Raw genomic sequence first — 18,776 nt, forward strand, 5'->3', positions numbered from 1 at the left:
TATAGTTTAACAACTGAGACTTGCAACAAGGCCCTATGGTTAGGCCATTTGGTGGCAAACCTTGGTACTACAGTTACTCCTACACTATATTCAAATTTTATGATGCTATTCATTGGCCAAGAATCCCGACCTTCCATATGAAGACAAAGCACATTGAGGTGTGCTATCACTTCATCAAGGAGGTGGTATAGGAGAAGTCTATTGACCTTGTCAAGATCTCAACTATCAAGAATCTTGTAGATCTGCCTAATAGAGTCTGTCAACAACGACACTACATTTAGATTTTATGATTCCATTCATTGGCCAAGAATCCGACCTTCCATGTGCAGACAAAGCACATTGAGGTGTGTTATCACTTCATCAAGGAGGTGGTAGAGGAGAAGTCTATTGAGCTTGTCAAGATCTCAAACTGACAAGAATCTTGTAGATCTACCTAATAAAAGTCTCTCAATGGAATGCTTTTCTTTCCTTAGGAAGATGATGGGCATAGAATTAGATGGTGTCTATTTCTCCTCTTGTTATACTTCATCTATATTTGTACTTTGTCACTTTTCTTGTTCTCTCCTCATTTGATGTACATTTGCTTTTAAGTGGGAGGTTGTTGGGGATAAAGGTGCCTATACCTACGTCACTCTCTCTCTCTCTCTCAATGTCTCTTTTTTCCTCTATATCCAAAAAATTTTCTCTCTCAATTTCTCTTTTGCCCTCTATCTCTAGATGTTTTCTCGCATATCCCCCCCTCTCCAAATCTTTTTCTCTCAATTTCTCTTTTTCTCTCTCTCAATTTCTCTTTTACTCTATAACTCCAATTTGTCTCTCCCTCTCTCTTTCTTTTTATTCTCTCTCTCAAATTATTTCTCTCCTCCCTCTCTCTCTCTTTCTCTCTCCATATTCGCTCTTCTCCCTCTCTCTCCAATTTTCTTCCTCTGTCTCAATTTCTCTTTCTCTCTCTCTCTCTCTCTCTCTCTCTCTCTCTCTCTCTCTCTCTCTCTCTCTCTCTCTCTCTCTCTCTCTCTCTCTCCAAAATTCTCTTTGTAGATGCACTTTGCGTATATGTCAAATCTGGACTAAAGCATTCATATTTGTAATGCACTCTCTCTAGTCAAGATATCTTGCAATCTCTCACCATACAAGATCTCCTACCATCTACTCCTACCCACTTGGCTGGTCTCAAACAAAATTTGCAACCTTCCAAGCAAGCATATTGAATCAAACAAATAGTTTGAATGAGAAAACTCACCAATTGTTATAGTCTAGGAGTCCATTGAAGAGCTCCCAAGCTCCGACAATCATGTTGACCATGCATCCATAAGATCTACATCTTTTGATCCTAGGAACTCCATGCAAGGTTGTATTTTCTCACTTATTCCTCCAAGCCAAGAAAGATGCAAACTCTCTCTCTCTCTCTCTCTCTCTCTCTCTCTCTCTCTCTCTCTCTCTCTCTCTCTCTCTCTCTCTCTCTCTCTCTCTCTCTCTCTCTCTCTCTCTCTCTCTCTCTCTCTCTCTCTCTCTCTCTCTCTCTCTCTCTCTCTCTCTCTCTCTCTCTCTACCACATACTCTGTGTCTCGCTACCTCTCAAATTGGGAGAACCCAAGAAGGAGAGCAGAAGAGATGGATAGGTTGCCAATAAGAAGTAGAAGAGAAAAGCTCACAAACCTATTCAAAACATAATGCCAAACTCATAGATGAAGTTTGCATGTAGCAAAGAAAAATTCAAGATGGCATAGAAAAGAATAAAATAGATAAGCTTTTGAATGTAGCCTTAGAAATGAATTACATTAAGATTGTTTTCCACCTTATATCTGACCTTTGGATTTTAAAAATTGGCCATGGCCTAACCCTCAAGGTGCTTGCCGCCTATAGTTCTACTCAATCCCATCTTCTAAGTTCTTGTAACTCGTCAAACTATCAAATTTTCAAAATCTTGACTCACTCCACTAGCACGCCATTAATTGTATATTACTTTACAATTTGCACAGGAGCAAGGTTAATGCTCAAGAAAATGCAATTTTACATTTTTGCTCTATAGGCCACTTGATATTACAATGTTAGCACACTTCTAAGTTCTTCTACTACATTTTAGTATTCTTTGGCCTTCTTGTCATGTTCTACTATCTTGGCTCTTCAAAATTTGAACTTTCTTGAATTTTATTGATGCTATTTTTTATTTTCTTCGCTCTTTTCTCTAACTTTTCATGATTCTTGGCCATTTTTCTAAAATTTTCTACTTTGATATTGTAATTGATTATCATTACCCCCCTCACTATTTGAGTGCCAATCCCATGGCACTTGTTAAGGTACTTTGAACGTATGTGGAATTGTGGCTAGGAAGGTAAGGGGTCATATGATGATGAAGGAAGGGTGGTTGTTGTTGGTTCTTCTTAATGCTTTGAGGTACTTATAAGAAAATGGTGCATGTGGTGCATGGAGTGAGCAAGTGAGATGTGTGACTAGGAGATGAGTCTGTGCTAGAGAAGCCAAGACTTCTTAGATCCATCCCACACTTGAGGACCCAATCAATGGAAAATGGTGTGATGATGTGGAATTCGAGATGACAAATTTGCTAATTCCTTGGGGTATCCTATCATTAAGGTCTGAATAAACAATGGGGAAAAGGGCTAAGGGATTGCAGATGGAGCTTGTCAACCTCAATCACTAGATAACCCCAAACTTGAGGACCCCTATGTGTCTATGTATGTGTTGGGTTTTTTTCTAGGGTGAAGCAAGCACTAATCCTTTTCTTTTCTCTTTCCTTAAGATGGTGGAAGTAAATACTTTAGGGAACACTCGAGACAAGCCTTGCTCTCATCAAGTATCCTTTGAAAGAGATGCAAGTGCTCAGTAGAGTAGATGACAAGTAAAGATAGTCATAGCTAGTAAAGAAACTTTCATTCATATCTTTCAAGAGGTTGAGGCAAAAGCCTAGCAATATGGTAACCCAAAGGATGAGTTTGGCCATGGCATACTTGTTAATTCCTACATTGATGTTGAAAAATAGGGGATCCAGTCTCTCTTATTCCACATCTATCTTCAGGTTCAGCAAAACTAGAATAAATTTAAGATAGTTACATGTAGTTACAAAGGTTGGGTCAAGAAATTTCTAAAATGTGTCTACATGCTTGGCAGAAGGGACTAAATCCCGCTCTCAAAACTTTAGGGTGTCTTGAAGATTTGTGGCATTGATATTGAAGATGAGAGAAAAGTCGTAGCCCCCATGGATGTCAGGGTTTGAAATCAACTCTGTGCCTCTATGGGTAGGGTAGATAGGTGGAGTTTCCTCTTTTTGTGGAGATGGCCCTAAAAAAGGCCATCCAAGCTTCATTACTTGCTTCAAGGATGGGCTTCCTCCATGCCAGTTGCACATCAAATCCTTACACATTCCTAGGTGCTTCTAATTTCTTATTTTGCTAGTAACCTTCCTTCTCCTACTGCCTCAAGTCAAGGTTCTTTGATTGTTTTTTCAATCCATCATTACTTGCTTCAAGGATGGGCTTCCTCCATGTTGGTTGTACCTCAAATCCTTACACATTCCAAGGTGCTTCTAATGTCTTGTTTTGCTAGTAGCCTTCCTTCTCCTACTACCTCAAGTCAAGGTTCTTAATTGTTTTCTCAATCCATCACTTCCCCAATGCTTTATCTATCTCAATCACTTGGTTCATTGTGCTAACAAGAAGCATTAGCTTTAGTTTTTGAGTCATGTTAAAGTGAAGGTGGTAGGTGCATCCTTTGGCTCACTTCTCTCCAATTCTCCAATCTCCTCCTTCCATTGGATAATGAACACTTTTGGTTCCTTTAAGAAGGGAATGTCTAGCACATGTTGTGCCATCTCTTTGAACCTCAACTCAGTTTCATCTAGCTATTTCTTTCATCATTGTCTTGGATCCCTTGGTATATCTGAAGAAGTGAATTCATCAAGGGATTGCTCTCTATGTGTTTTCTTAGATGGAAGTTCTAGAGCTTCTGCCACATCCTAGTCTCCTGTGTCAATCAGGGGTGATGACAATGTAGATTCTTTTGTAATTAAGAAGCGTATTCTAGTAAGTTGCTCATTAATGAGCCCCTCTTCTTTAAGCTATTGTGCCACTTTATCTGATTGTTGGATAGGGTAGTGTTTCTAAGGTGCTTTGAAGAGCTTCCCTAGCCATTATTTTATTCTGAGCCCTTCCACTATATCCTCCTCACTTGGCTCGATGATTTTAGTTAGTATCCTAGTGAAACTCCTTTGCTAAATCTTCATGAGTTTCGTCAGCATCTCTACCTTAGAACTGTTGCTTGAACCTACTCTAGGTTGGGGTACAAAATTTCTCACCGCTTGATGATAGTCCTCCCTTTCCTTCCATTCCAGCTCTTTTTTCTCTTTTTGAAATTTGGCTTGGCACTTTGCCTCCATCCTTTGAGAGTATTCAAAGGTATCCTTATCTTTATAAGACATTCTTTTCTTCTCATCATCTTTATTTGAGTCAATTTCCTTCTTCCCTCCATTAGCAAGGGCTTTGTCCTTGCTTTTTTCATACTCATTCTTCTAAGTGTTCTCTCTAGATTTTTCTTTTTTTGTATTCAACTTCTTGATAGCCTCTGATTTAGCTTGTTGTGCTTCTTTGGCCCTTTTTCTCCTTTCTTCTTCTTTCTTTCTCTCTCTATCTCAATTTACTTCTTGTAATCATCCTCATCACTAGAGAATGGCAAGTCCATGGTTGCAAGCACATGCATCTAGTCATGCTTATCCTGTAGACATGGGATGTACTTGGCCAAGGGGCCATAGTTGGGTTTTCTATATGATCCACCCTTGAGCACTATAAAGATCCTCCAAGTGTCCATTTCTATTCAGACTATTTTTGTTCTATTCCCAAAGAAAAACAATTCATTACCCCAGTCTTCTATCACTCTAGCACCTATCATCCAAGGTCTTTCTAGCAATATGATATAATACATATCCTTCATAACAATGAAGTTTACTGAGAATTGAACTCCTTATATCTTGATTGGCCATTCTTTCAGCACTCCAAATGGATGAACATTCATATCATTAACAAGTGATACATTGAATTGAGTAGTTTCCACAAGGGGGTACCCCAAGCCTACAACATTGTATGGCTAAGGACACTAACTCTTGCCCCTGTGTTCATGATTCCCTTTAGATTTGTAACCCCCAATGCTACAAATGAAAGAATCGCATGCATTTTAGTTCCTTCTCCCAAAAGGCATTAATCAATAAGGAGCCTAGCACTGGGGTGGGTGTCACACTTGGAATGTGGATATCATTACTAGATTCTTGCACTGATACTAGCCATATTTTCCCTTCCACCCATGCTTTAAATGTTTTCCATGGACCATGGTTTTGCCTCATTATTTGTGCCAATGGTAACAACACTTCAGTGGATACTGTTGAAAGATATGACAAATGATGTATGCACCAGGATGAGATGTCCTAATCCCATATGCACAATGCAGAAGAATGCTACTATCCAACTACTATAAGTATTCTACTTGACTATCACTTCCAATGAGTTGAATGCAATATATCATGATGCTTTCTTCTTTCAGTTAGTGTCATTGTCGTTGTCACTCTCCTACACAAGATTGTTTTTATGAGCCATAGCCAACATGACCAGTAGCATTTGAAGCCTTCATAACTCTCTCTACAAGCCATATCTCAACTTGATTTCTTCTAGAGACTTACTCTACATTCTAGTGCACTTCATCCCATCACAAAAATTGAGTTAGTTGATGCACAAAGTAGCCAACATTGTGTGATTTTGTCTTTGTTGTCATATTTGTGCATGTTTACTATCATATGGCTTGATCTTCCTCTACGCGACGTGATACATCCTGCAAGTGTAGGGAATTTGAAGCCCATTGTATGAGCTCTCTCCCCACCAAAGGGTTCTTCAAATGATGTACTATAGCTCTTGCTACAAGTTAAAAACTAGATCTGTAGAAAACCCTAAATAGAGACTCCATAGCCAAGTACTCTTCAAGCTCTTTTCCACTTCATTTTCTCACTGATTCCAACACACTGAAGGTTCTGTCACTTAGATCTGAAGTTTCTAGCATTGTCAAACCTCAAGAAGAAGATTTGGAGAAACCCACCTGAACTCAAGCAGCCCACCTAAAGATCAAGAAGACCACTTGAATTAGGCTTCATAAAGCATGACATCAAGCTAGTATCTCTTGATACTAACCTAGTGCTTCTTGGCACTTGTGTTCTTAGCACATTCAAGAACAACTCATTTGTTGGTTTTACCTTAGTTCTTGCAATGAAAAATATGAAGATTTTTAATATGGAATGCCCAATTGATTAAATCCCTTATAAGCCTCAATCTCATAGTAAAAGGATAGACATTGCTCGAGTATACTCACAGTAAGACCTCCTTCAAAATGTTTGAACTTGAGCAAACTGCCAAATTCAATGGTGAAGGCTTCCATACCTAGAAAGAAAAGACAATGTACCATATCATGAGGAAAGACCTTCGGGATTATGAAGATAGGTTTGTTGAACAAGTCTAGTTTAAGATAAAAGAGTGGAAAAAGATGAACAACAAAGCTCTAGGCATCATTGCCTAGGGACTATCTAATGATGTATTGCACCATATCTCTGACATCAAATATGCAAAAAAGGCATGGGATGAGCTTGATAAGATCTTTGGAACTCAAGATAAAAACTTAAAAGTAAGATTGCTCATGCAATTCTATAAGCTAGATGTAAAGGGTAGTTCTTCTATGACCATGCACATTAACAAGTTTAAGAGCCTAAAAATTCAACTTGCAACTTTAAAGAAGAACATCGATGAGGATGAAGCCATATTGGTGCTACTAGCAAGTGTAAATCAAGAACCATATGAGAACCTTGTGTCTACCCTAAGGAATGTTCCTAATCTCTCACTCAAAGAAATTGAACATTCTCTACTTGATGGAGAAAGTAAACTTAAAAACAAGGATGCAAAAGAAACCATCACAAAGGACAATCTCTTGTACACCAAGGGAACTTATGATATGACAAATGGTGTATGCTCCAGGAAGAGATGTCTTGAATCCCATATGCACAATGAGGAAGAACGCTACTTTCCAACTACTATAAAGCATTGTGCTTGACTATCACTTTTAGTGAGTTGAATGAAATATGTAATGATGCTTTCTTCTTTCATTTAGTGTCATTGTCATTGTCACTCTTCCACACAAGATTGTGTTTATGAGTCCAAGCTTCCATCTTGGAACCTAATTCACTTGTGTAATAGTCACTCCATTGTCTATGTCAACATGAGTCTTGTATTCATCTTCCAACCTCCATAGCTCCTTCTTGCCATGCTCTAGATCCGTCTTTCTAACAGATACGAGGGTTGCAAGCAATCTCACATTGACCTCGTTGGTTTTGTCCCTTCTTGGTTTTTGTTGTTGAGCATCCATTTCCATGTCATATTGGGGCAAGGTAGGTTCACTTTGTTGTAGTTGGTTGTCTAGTTCATGCCCTTGGCTTGCCACTAATGGTATGCAAGTTTGAGATGAGGGTGGCTCTATGTTGATCCTCATGATCTAGTATTGACCCTCCTATGTGTGCTTGAGCTTCTTCTACCTAGCCCCTCACTTTTTCGATGGTTTCCAATTGGTGCCTTGGGACAAGATATTCTCCTACCTTAGCACTCTCCTTTTTCTCAATTTATGGAGCTAAGGTTTCAAGTTCTACATCTAGTACTTTCTCGCTAATGTTAGTGTAGTGGTGTTGCTTTTCAAGTTGATCTTTCCTTCAGAACTTTTTTGTTTCTTCTTCCTATTTTTCTTACCAATTGAGGAGACATCTACATTGCTAGGCTCGTGTATCAATACCCTAACTTGTTTGGCATGTGCCTTAGTCATCATGTTTAGTGGAATAGGTGTGGCTTTGGCATCAAGGGATTCAACACCAAAGAGACCCAAGGGTAATGATGGCATGCTAGCAAGATTTAATTGCTTGGTAGGGCTTTGTACAACTCCTCATTCTTGATGCCATAAAGACAATGGACATTGCCCTAGGTGTAGGCCATTCAATGGTAGGATACACTTATAGTAGAGACTTCTCACCTAGGTGACATAATCTCATATCCTTGTTGTCCTTCTGGCTCACATTCATGGGCTTTACAATGATTTTATTAACATATCCTACATCTAAGAAGTGTTTGATGAACAAGTTCTTTTTAGGATGTTGAAATCATTCTTCTCTGTATTGTCTAGGCTAGTGTACCATGTTCTTTCCTTTTCTCCTAAACACAACCCAAAAGTGTGTGCTCTCTTATGAGATTTTATGAGGTTATTTTCCTCGCATGCCTATTAAAACTATTCAATAAAACTATAAGAGTCATCTCCTACCCTATACTTATCAGCTTGCTTAGTGGCTATTGGTATTTTCACTTGACTTTTGGCTATGGGTGTTGCTCCTAATCCATTCAAGAGCATGGTGGCTAATGCAACACTACCTTTTTATCCTATCTAAGATTTGTTTGAGGAGGAGTTTATATGTGGGCTAAGGTTGGCATTGGATGTTCAGCACTTACAGTGCTAAGGGTTCATTTCCTTAGTAGCCCGTGCTAGCTAGATATGCATGCTAACACTTAATTTATTTAGGGAGATGGGTTGATTATGTTTTCTTTAGCTAACAATTCTAATGTGTTCCTTTGATTTTCTAGTGGTTTCTTGTTCTTGTCTCTATCCTCATTTCAGAAAGTCTCAGATGATGCCCTATCAAGTGGCTCTTTTTTTATGTATCCCTTTGTCGATGTCTCAAGGTTTTTGATTTATGCCTTGGTCAATTTTGCTTCAAGTGTTACAATATCTTGAATGGATATGAATGTTTTGGCATACTAATATCTCATTGAGAAGGCATTGCTTCTAGGGATCTATGTATGAAGGGCTATGCTTTGAGTCCATTTGGAAGGAAGTGATGTCTCCAAGGAAGTCTAAATTCTCAAGTGCTTGTGGTGGAGGAGGTTTCAAGATCTAGTCTCGTGTCTATTGTTCTTGATTCTACTAGAGGCATCTCGAGTGGTGGCTATTTCTTACTTAGAGATATAGTAACATCTCAACTAGATACAATGACATCATACAACACACTCAAGTCTAGTCATAATTCTCATAAACAAAGTCAATCACATTCTACCTAAAAGACACATGAAATCCTGATATAAATGAGAATCATGTAAAATTGTAATCTATAGACATGCAGTCCCATGACATCCACCCCCTCTAAACCTACTTATCCTCTAGCTTGTACTAGAGAATTATTGTTATATAGGTTTAGAGCCTTATTTATTCTCCATAAGCTCTAAAAATCCTTTTTCAATATCCTGCTTTAAAATTGTCAATCCGGACCACCCTATAGTAAACTCTTCATAACTTTTGATCCATAACTTGGATTGCCAATCTTTCTAAAGAAAAATATAGCTCCATTTCCAATCTACAATTTATGAAGATATTAGGATCAAATTCTCAAAGCTTTGGCCCCAAAAAAAATTTGCATAGTGTGCAATTCACTTTTCCTATGTGTAGTCCACTACAAACATTAACCTTTTGGATCATGTATCTTCTATGTACTGACTTAGTTAATCACCAAACTTGGTAGGAATATTTCTTATATGTAAAAGCTCATCTTGGATGTGTGGCTCACCATAAAAATATCTTTGATTATACCTAACTTTGAAAACACCAAATCTTCTCATAGCTACTAATTGCAGTAATATATGATTGTGATTGAAGTAAATAGAGACACAAAAGTCTCAAAGCATAGAGGGCCTGCTCTATATGGATTTATGGATAGAAGATTGGGCCTAGTGTGCTTGAATTACCTCAAGTACATGACTTTTGAGGTGCAAGGATGATGAGCACTATGTCTCAAAGAAAGGCTACATCATCTCAATGTGTTCTTGCCTTGGTTAAAGAGTCATCACTCAAGTTTGAACTCTAGTATATGGGTGGCAAGTATCATGCCAAAAGTGGATAGACCTTACTTTCATGAAATCCAATCCTTTCCAAGATGAAAACGGTCTATCTCATGAGATTGGGGTACTGTGGAGGTGATTGCTCAATCTTCTATGATAGTCTAGTGAGTGGTGTAGCTCAAAATTGTGATCACCAAGAGATTTCACAAGTTCACAAGCTACCTCCTTTGACCCTAATATAGAATCCCATGAATGCCTCAGTGATCTCCAACATAAATAAGTAAATTACAATATTTCTAAGAGTTATGGATAATGAAAAACAAATAACTACAAACTATGAGTTATAGGGAGCATTTACTAGCCCATCGATGCCTAAGAGAGCCATGAACAAGCTTGCAGTTGAGTAAGAAGTCCCAACCAACCCAAATCACTCAAAAAACCAAGAAATTTCAGAGAAATATCTGAATGTCATATGTATGTAGAATCCCCAATGCAAGCAAGTACAACTCACCAACTATGCACGAAACTATACCCATGGAAGAGTTGGTCAGCACCCAAGTAGAAACGGTTTCTTGATCCTATAAAGCACATGGGTCTAATTTCTCAAAAAATCCTAAAAATTAGTGAGTTTCAGGTTTTTTGCCTACCATGACTGCAATTTTCAATGGTCAAATCAATTTCCTAAGCAAGGGTTTCATTGGCAAGTAATACCACTAGCTAGTAGTCCCACATCCTAGCTAGTCAGACCTCGCATTTGTCTAATCTCTAGATACTTGTTAGTGTGTCAAATTTCAGAAAAAATTTAGTAAAAATTTTATATAATATCAAAAATCCCATCAAACATCCAATCATGGCAAGAGCAAGCCGAATTCCCTCTCTATGAGCATGTTAACACCCTTGATGACTAACTAGTCATGATTGAGCTAACTGCCATGAATTTCTTAATCCAATACATCAAAATTTTAAAAATTCATTTAGAATTATTAGATTAAATCCATTAAATATTCATAATTCCTCATGTCATTTTCCCTCATCCACAATTAACTCAAACAATGTAGTTGTTTGCCAAACAATGTTACTAGTTGTTGCTGTAGGTGCTACCTCTTCTATGAGCCTTCCCAAAAATCATTTAAAAATCAGAAAGTTTTGAGTCATTTTTTTAAAAAAAATAGTCAAGTTTTTTTGCTTCTTTTAAATTATTTTTAGTTCCAATAATTGGTCTCAACAATACTCATAAACATAATGTTTTACGTGTCTGTTAGTGTTGACCGCACCTAGCTAGTTGTTGCAACCAGACACCTCGCCCATGATATGCTTATTAATGTCAAGATAAATGTAGATGAAATTTTAGTAAATAGCAGCAAAAACCTATCATTTTTCTGATTTCTCATTGAGTGAAATGCATCAAATCTCAAAAATGCATGCCGATGCCTATGTTGCAAGAGACGATAGTTGCCAATAAGTGGTGATGCATCATTTTTGTAGTTTTCAATATTTTTCAAAATCAAAAAGAAAATGTTCCTAATCTTTTTTTTTTGGAAATTAATCCTACTCTAAGAAAATTAAAAAAATGTTCATCTATGGATTGGTTCCCTCAGTCTTCCTAAGCTAAGATGCGTGAGCTTTTTGAACCAAGCCCATCATGGTGAGAAAGTCCATCTCACTCGAGCTTAGCATATTCCACTTGTGGTTTATGGTCAGAGACTCAACAAAATGTAGGTGTACTTCTCTACATACTGGATCAAATAGAAACACATATATTTATCATGTGTTGACTCTAATCAAGTCTATATCTCATAGTGTCCCACCCTACAAGATCTCCTACCATCAACTCCTATCCACTTGGCTATTCTAAAACAAAATCTGCAACAAGCCAAGCCAGCAAAATGAACCAAACAAATAGTCAAAGTGAGAAAACTCACCAATTGTTATCGTTTAGGAGTCCATTGAAGAGCTTCTAAGCTTCGACAATCCCACTGACTACATGTCTGCAAGCTCCACATTTTTTATCTCACAAACTCAGCATAAGGTTGCAACTCTTCACTTGTTCCTCCAAGCTAAGCAAGATGCACATTCTCTCTCTCTCTCTCTCTCTCTCTCTCTCTCTCTCTCTCTCTCTCTCTCTCTCTCTCTCTCTCTCTCTCTCTCTCTCTCTCTCTCTCTCTCTCTCTCTCTCTCTCTCTCTCTCTCTCTCTCTCTCTCTCTCTCTCTCTCTCTCTCTCTCCCTCCCTAACTCCCTCCCTCCCTCCCTCCTTCCCTCCCTCCCTCCCTCCCTCCCTCTCCCCCCCCCCTCTCTCTCTCTCTCTCTCTCTCCCCCTCTCTCTCCCTCTCTCTCCCTCTCTCTCTCTCTCTCTCTCTCTCTCTCTCTCTCTCTCTCTCTCTCTCTCTCTCTCTCTCTCTCTCTCTCTCTCTCTCTCTCTCTCTCTCTCTCTCTCTCTCTCTCTCTCTCTCTCTCTCTCTCTCTCTCTCTCTCTCTCTCTCTCTCTCTCTCTCTCTCTCTCTCTCTCTCAGACTAGGAGAAACCAAGAGGGAGAGACGAAGAGATGGAGAGGTTGTAAACACGAAGTTGAAGAACAAAGCTCACAAACCTATTCAAAACACAATGTCGGGCTCACAAACCAAGCTTGCATGTAACAAAAAAAAATTCAAGGTAGAGTTGACACAAAAGAGAAGAAAAGATAAGCTTTTGATTTTTAGCCTTAGGAATCCATTACATTAATGTTTTTTTCTACCTTATGTGTGACCTTTAACTTTTGAAAATTGGGCAAGGCCAAATCCTTAAGGGTGTATGCTCCATGTAGTTCTATGCAGGGGAGTTGGATGGAGTGTGCCATGTCGTGGGGGAGCTTGGTTTTTGATGAGAGGGGAAGTTCCATGTTGTGAGGGGGTTCAGGGTGGAGAGGGGTTTTCTAGGGGGAGGGGGGCACCATGTCATGGGGGAGTTCGATGGAGCAAGGTTTAGGGGGCCTCGGGGGAGGGAGGAGGAGTGTGCCATGTTGTGATGGGGTTAGGTGAAGCGGGGTTTTCTAAGGGGAGGGGAGAGAGATGGTGAAGGGAGTGTGCCATGTTGTGGGGGAGTTGGGAAAAGCAAGGTTTTTTTAGGGGGGAGGGGGGGTTTCGGGTGGAGTAGGGTCTTCTGAGGGGAGGGGAGAGGAGAGAGATGGTGGGGGAAGTGTGCCATGTCATGGGGGAGTTGGGTGGAGCGGGGTTTTCCAAGGGGCGTGGAGGGGGGTGGTGTGTCATATCATGGGGGACCTAGGTTTTGGGGGGGAGGGTTGCAAAGTGCCATTTCATGAGGGGGTTCATCGTGGAGCTGGGTTTTTGGAGGGAAGGGGAGAGGGTAGGGGGGAGTGTGCCATGTCATGGGGGAGTTGGGTGGAGTGAGTTTTTTGGAGGGGAGGGGAGAGAGACAATGAGGGAGTGTGCCACGTTGTGGGGCAGGTGGACAAAGTGGGCTTTTTTTTGGGAGGGGGGCCATGTCATGGGGAAGTTGGGTGGAGCAGGGTTTTATGACCAAAGGGAAGGGGAACAAAGTGTGCCATGTCATGGGGGGTTTGGGTGGAGAGGGGTTTTATGGGCAAGGGGGTGTGCCATATCATGAGGGGTTTGGGTGGAGGGGAAAGGGTGGGAGGAATGTGCCATGCAATGGGGGAGTTGGGTGAAGGAAGGAGGAGTGTGCCATGTCATGATGGTTTGGGTGGAATGGGGGGCAAGGGGGGGGTGTTGGGGGGGAGAAGAGTGTGTGCCATGTCATGGGGAAGTTGGGTGGAGCAGGGTTTTGGGGGGAAAGGGGATCGTCATGTCCTAGGGGCATTGGGTGGAAAGGGGTGCTTTTGGGTTGGGGGGAGGAGAGGCACCATGTTGTGGAGAGGTTGGGTGGAGAGGGGTTCTCTTGGGGGGTGTACCCTTGAAAATTTCAAGCCCCCCTATCTTTGGGTTTCCCATGACCTATTAGACTATCAGTTTTTCAAAATCTTGACTCGCTCCATTAATGCACCATTAATTGTGTATTAATTTACAATTTTCATGGTAGTAAACCCGATGCTCAAGAAAATTTAATTTTACATTTTTACTCTATAGGCCAACCACTTGAGATTACAATGTCAACACACTTTTGAGTTTTTCTGCTGCACTTTAGTCTTGTCTGGCCTTCTTGTCATCTCTCGTTGCCTATGCTCTTCAAATTTTTATTTTCTTTATTAATACTTATCTTTAATCCACTTCTCTCTTTTCTCCAAATTTTCGTGATTCTTGGCTATTTTTCTACTTTTTTCTCCTCCGAACTTGTAATACGTTAACAACACACACACACACATTCTCTCCTCTCTTTCTCAAAATTTATTCTCCTCTCTCTCTAAAATTCTCTCTCATTTTATCTCCCCCCTCTAAAATTATACACACACACATATCTCCATATCTCCTCTTCTCCTTCACTCTCCAACCTCTCTCTCTCTCTCTCTCTCTCTCTCTCTCTCTCTCTCCCTCCCTCCCTCCCTAACTCCCTCCCTCCCTCCCTCCGTCCCTCTCTCTCTCTCTCTCTCTCTCTCTCTCTCTCTCTCTCTCTCTCTCTCTCTCTCTCTCTCTCTCTCTCCCTAACTCCCTCCCTCCCTCCGTCCCTCTCTCTCTCTCTCTCTCTCTCTCTCTCTCTCTCTCTCTCTCTCTCTCTCTCTCTCTCTCTCTCTCTCTCTCTCTCTCTCTCTCTCTCTCTCTCTCTCTCTCTCTCTCTCTCTCTGTGTCTTTCTCTCTCATCCTCTTAGACTAGGAGAAACCAAGAGGGAGAGACGAAGAGATGGAGAGGTTGTAAACATGAAGTTGAAGAGCAAAGCTCACAAACCTATTCAAAACACAATGCCGGGCTCACAAACCAAGCTTGCATGTAACAAAAAAAAATTCAAGGTAGAGTTGACACAAAAGAGAAGAAAAGATAAGCTTTTGATTTTTAGCCTTAGGAATCCATTACATTAATGTTTTTTTCTACCTTATGTGTGACCTTTAACTTTTGAAAATTGGGCAAGGCCAAATCCTTAAGGGTGTATGCTCCATGTAGTTCTATGTAGGGGAGTTGGATGGAGTGTGCCATGTCGTGGGGGAGCTTGGTTTTTGACGAGAGGGGAAGTTCCATGTTGTGAGGGGGTTCAGGGTGGAGTGGGGTTTTCTAGGGGGAGGGGGGCACCATGTCATGGGGGAGTTCAATGGAGCAAGGTTTAGGGGGCCTCGGGGGAGGGAGGAGGAGTGTGCCATGTTGTGATGGGGTTAGATGAAGCGGGATTTTCTAAGGGGAGGGGAGAGAGATGGTGAAGGGAGTGTGCCATGTTGTGGGGGAGTTGGGAAAAGCAAGGTTTTTTTAGGGGGGAGGGGGGGTTTCGGGTGGAGCAGGGTCTTCTGAGGGGAGGGGAGGGGAGAGAGATGGTGGGGGAAGTGTGCCATGTCATGGGGGAGTTGGGTGGAGCGGGGTTTTCCAAGGGGCGTGGAGGGGGGTGGTGTGTCATATCATGGGGGACCTAGGTTTTGGGGGGGAGGGGTGCAAAGTGCCATTTCATGAGGGGGTTCATCGTGGAGCTGGGTTTTTGGAGGGAAGGGGAGAGGGTAGGGGGGAGTGTGCCATGTCATGGGGGAGTTGGGTGGAGTGAGTTTTTTGGAGGGGAGGGGAGAGAGACAATGAGGGAGTGTGCCACGTTGTGGGGCAGGTGGACAAAGTGGGCTTTTTTTTGGGGGGGGGCCATGTCATGGGGAAGTTGGGTGGAGCAGGGTTTTATGACCAAAGGGAAGGGGAACAAAGTGTGCCATGTCATGGGGGGTTTGGGTGTAGAGGGGTTTTATGGGCAAGGGGGTGTGCCATATCATGAGGGGTTTGGGTGGAGGGGAAAGGGTGGGAGGAATGTGCCATGCAATGGGGGAGTTGGGTGAAGGAAGGAGGAGTGTGCCATGTCATGATGGTTTGGGTGGAATGGGGGGCAAGGGGGGGGTGTTGGGGGGGGAGAAGAGTGTGTGCCATGTCATGGGGAAGTTGGGTGGAGCAGGGTTTTGGGGGGAAAGGGGATCGTCATGTCCTAAGGGCATTGGGTGGAATGGGGTGCTTTTGGGTTGGGGGGAGGAGAGGCACCATGTTGTGGAGGGGGGAGGAGAGGCACCATGTTGTGGAGAGGTTGGGTGGAGAGGGGTTCTCTTGGGGGGTGTACCCTTGAAAATTTCAAGCCCCCCTATCTTTGGGTTTCCCATGACCTGTTAGACTATCAGTTTTTCAAAATCTTGACTCGCTCCATTAATGCACCATTAATTGTGTATTAATTTACAATTTTCATGGCAGTAAACCCGATGCTCAAGAAAATTTAATTTTACATTTTTACTCTATAGGCCAACCACTTGAGATTACAATGTCAACACACTTTTGAGTTTTTCTGCTGCACTTTAGTCTTGTCTGGCCTTCTTGTCATCTCTCGTTGCCTATGCTCTTCAAATTTTTATTTTCTTTATTAATACTTATCTTTAATCCACTTCTCTCTTTTCTCCAAATTTTCGTGATTCTTGGCTATTTTTCTACTTTTTTCTCCTCCGAACTTGTAATACGTTAACAACACACACACACACATTCTCTCCTCCCTTTCTCAAAATTTATTCTCCTCTCTCTCTAAAATTCTCTCTCATTTTATCTCCCCTCTCTAAAATTATACACACACAAATATCTCCTCTTCTCCTTCACTCTCCAACCTCTCTCTCTCTCTCTCTCTCTCTCTCTCTCTCTCTCTCTCTCTCTCTCTCTCTCTCTCTCTCTCTCTCTCTCTCTCTCTCTCTCTCTCTCTCTCTCTCTCTCTCTCTCTCTCTCTCTCTCTCTCTCTCTCTCTCTCTCTCTCTCTCTCTCTCCCCCATTTAGATTACCAAATTCGAGTTAATGGATTTTAGATTGTCAAGGTGGTGTTTGCTTTTATAGGTTCCAAGTTGATTGGTTGGGATTGGTAGTTCGAGCTTGATGTGTCTCACTAATAGATTTTTAAGTTGACATAATCCATGTGGATAGGTTCACGTCTACAAGCTCATGTCGAGAGGTTCACATTAACAAACTCTCATCAATAATTTTTGTCAATAGTTTCAGATTGATAGGTTTATGACTACATGTTCTCATCAATGAGTTTACACTGACAGGTTTATGTCGATAGATTCTCATCTACAAGTTCTCATCAATGTGTTTACATTGACATATTCTAATCAATGAGTTCATGTTGACACATTTTGAAAGCTAGACATTCACATGTATAGTAGACTCACCGACTTATACCTTCACCATGTTGTAGTCCAAAAGCATGGGTTGATGCTCTCACAATTCACGCATTGCAATTCAAGCTACCAATTCCACTACTTCACATCTACAATAGCCCCAATGCCCGAAGAAGAAGAAGAGGATGGAGAATAGCTTCTCCCAATCCGTCCCTCTCTCTCACATACTCAACCTCACACATTACCTCTCACTCAACCTCTTATGCTTCAAGCTATGGAAGTAAGAGGGGAATAAGAGATGGAAGCGAGAGATGAAGATGAGCTTCAGCCTCCCTTTTTCTCTCACTCCACTCAAGACCAAAGATTTTAAGAGCGGATCATGACTTTGAGAAAAAGACATACATTGGCACTTTGAGAGTATATGGTTCAGGTGAGGACATTAAGAATATGGAAATCATAATTCCAAAAATGTAGCCTCCTAGAGCAATCTTTCCATCACCTATCTATAATGACACAACCAATGTTGATGCATCAATGAGTCCACTACAAAGGAACTACCAAATACTACTAGCCAAGTACATGAGAAACTACAATCAATTGAAGCTTCTTCATCCATAGCAACATCCCTCCACCTCAAATTGATCCAAATAAAGTCAAGAGAATCACCAAGAATGTAACGACTTAGACAAAGAGTTTTTAATGGTACCAATCTACAATGTAAATAGAGTAATCAAAACTAGAGCCTTCATAGCATGGAGATGGCTAAGACAAATTCATAAGGAGTATTTCAACAATGATAAGAATACTAGAACTTGGAGAGCTAGGTTTACGTTCCTGAAACTAAAGCTACTTAAACTTTCCAAACATCCTAAGTTTCTTAGGCCATCTTTATTCGGTCAATCTATTAGGCTCTCTCAACTTTGCAATTGGCCAACTCATTAGTTGAGAATACAAATTGTGGTTGCTTAGAGTGCTATCTCCAATTTTTTTCTTCTCTCTCTCTCTCCATATTTTTTCTTCTCTCCAATTTTTTCTCCTTTCTCTTCTCTCTCCCTCCCTCTCTCTCTCTCTCTCTCTCTCTCTCTCTCTCTCTCTCTCTCTCTCTCTCTCTCTCTCTCTCTCTCTCTCTCTCTCTACACACACACACACACACACACACACACACTTGCATCCTCTGTGCATGTGTGCATGTGTGTGTGTGTGTGTGTGTGTGTGTGTGTGTGTGTGTGTGTGTGTGTGTGTGTGTGTGTGTGTGTGTGTGTGTGTGTGTGTGTGTGTGTGTGTGTGTGTGTGTGTGTGTGTGTGTGTGTGTGTGTGTGTGTGTGTGTGTGTGTGTGTGTGTGTGTGTGTGTGTGTGTGTGTGTGTGTGTGTGTGTGTGTGTGTGTGTGTGTGTGTGTGTGTGTGTGTGTGTGTGTGTGTGTGTGTGTGTGTGTGTGTGTGTGTGTGTGTGTGTGTGTGTGTGTGTGTGTGTGTGTGTGTGTGTGTGTGTGTGTGTGTGTGTGTGTGTGTGTGTGTGTGTGTGTGTGTGTGTGTGTGTGTGTGTGTGTGTGTGTGTGTGTGATCTCCTCTATTGGTGGCAACCATTTCTTGAGGTGCTACATGGACATGGAGAGAGAGACAAAATTCTCTACTTGCCACTACCCACCATTTCCTAACAG

This window comes from Lygodium microphyllum, chromosome 9, assembly GCF_053477565.2.
Source record: "Lygodium microphyllum isolate KBCC chromosome 9, Lygodium_microphyllum_v1.1.10, whole genome shotgun sequence".
Taxonomy (NCBI): domain Eukaryota; kingdom Viridiplantae; phylum Streptophyta; class Polypodiopsida; order Schizaeales; family Lygodiaceae; genus Lygodium; species Lygodium microphyllum.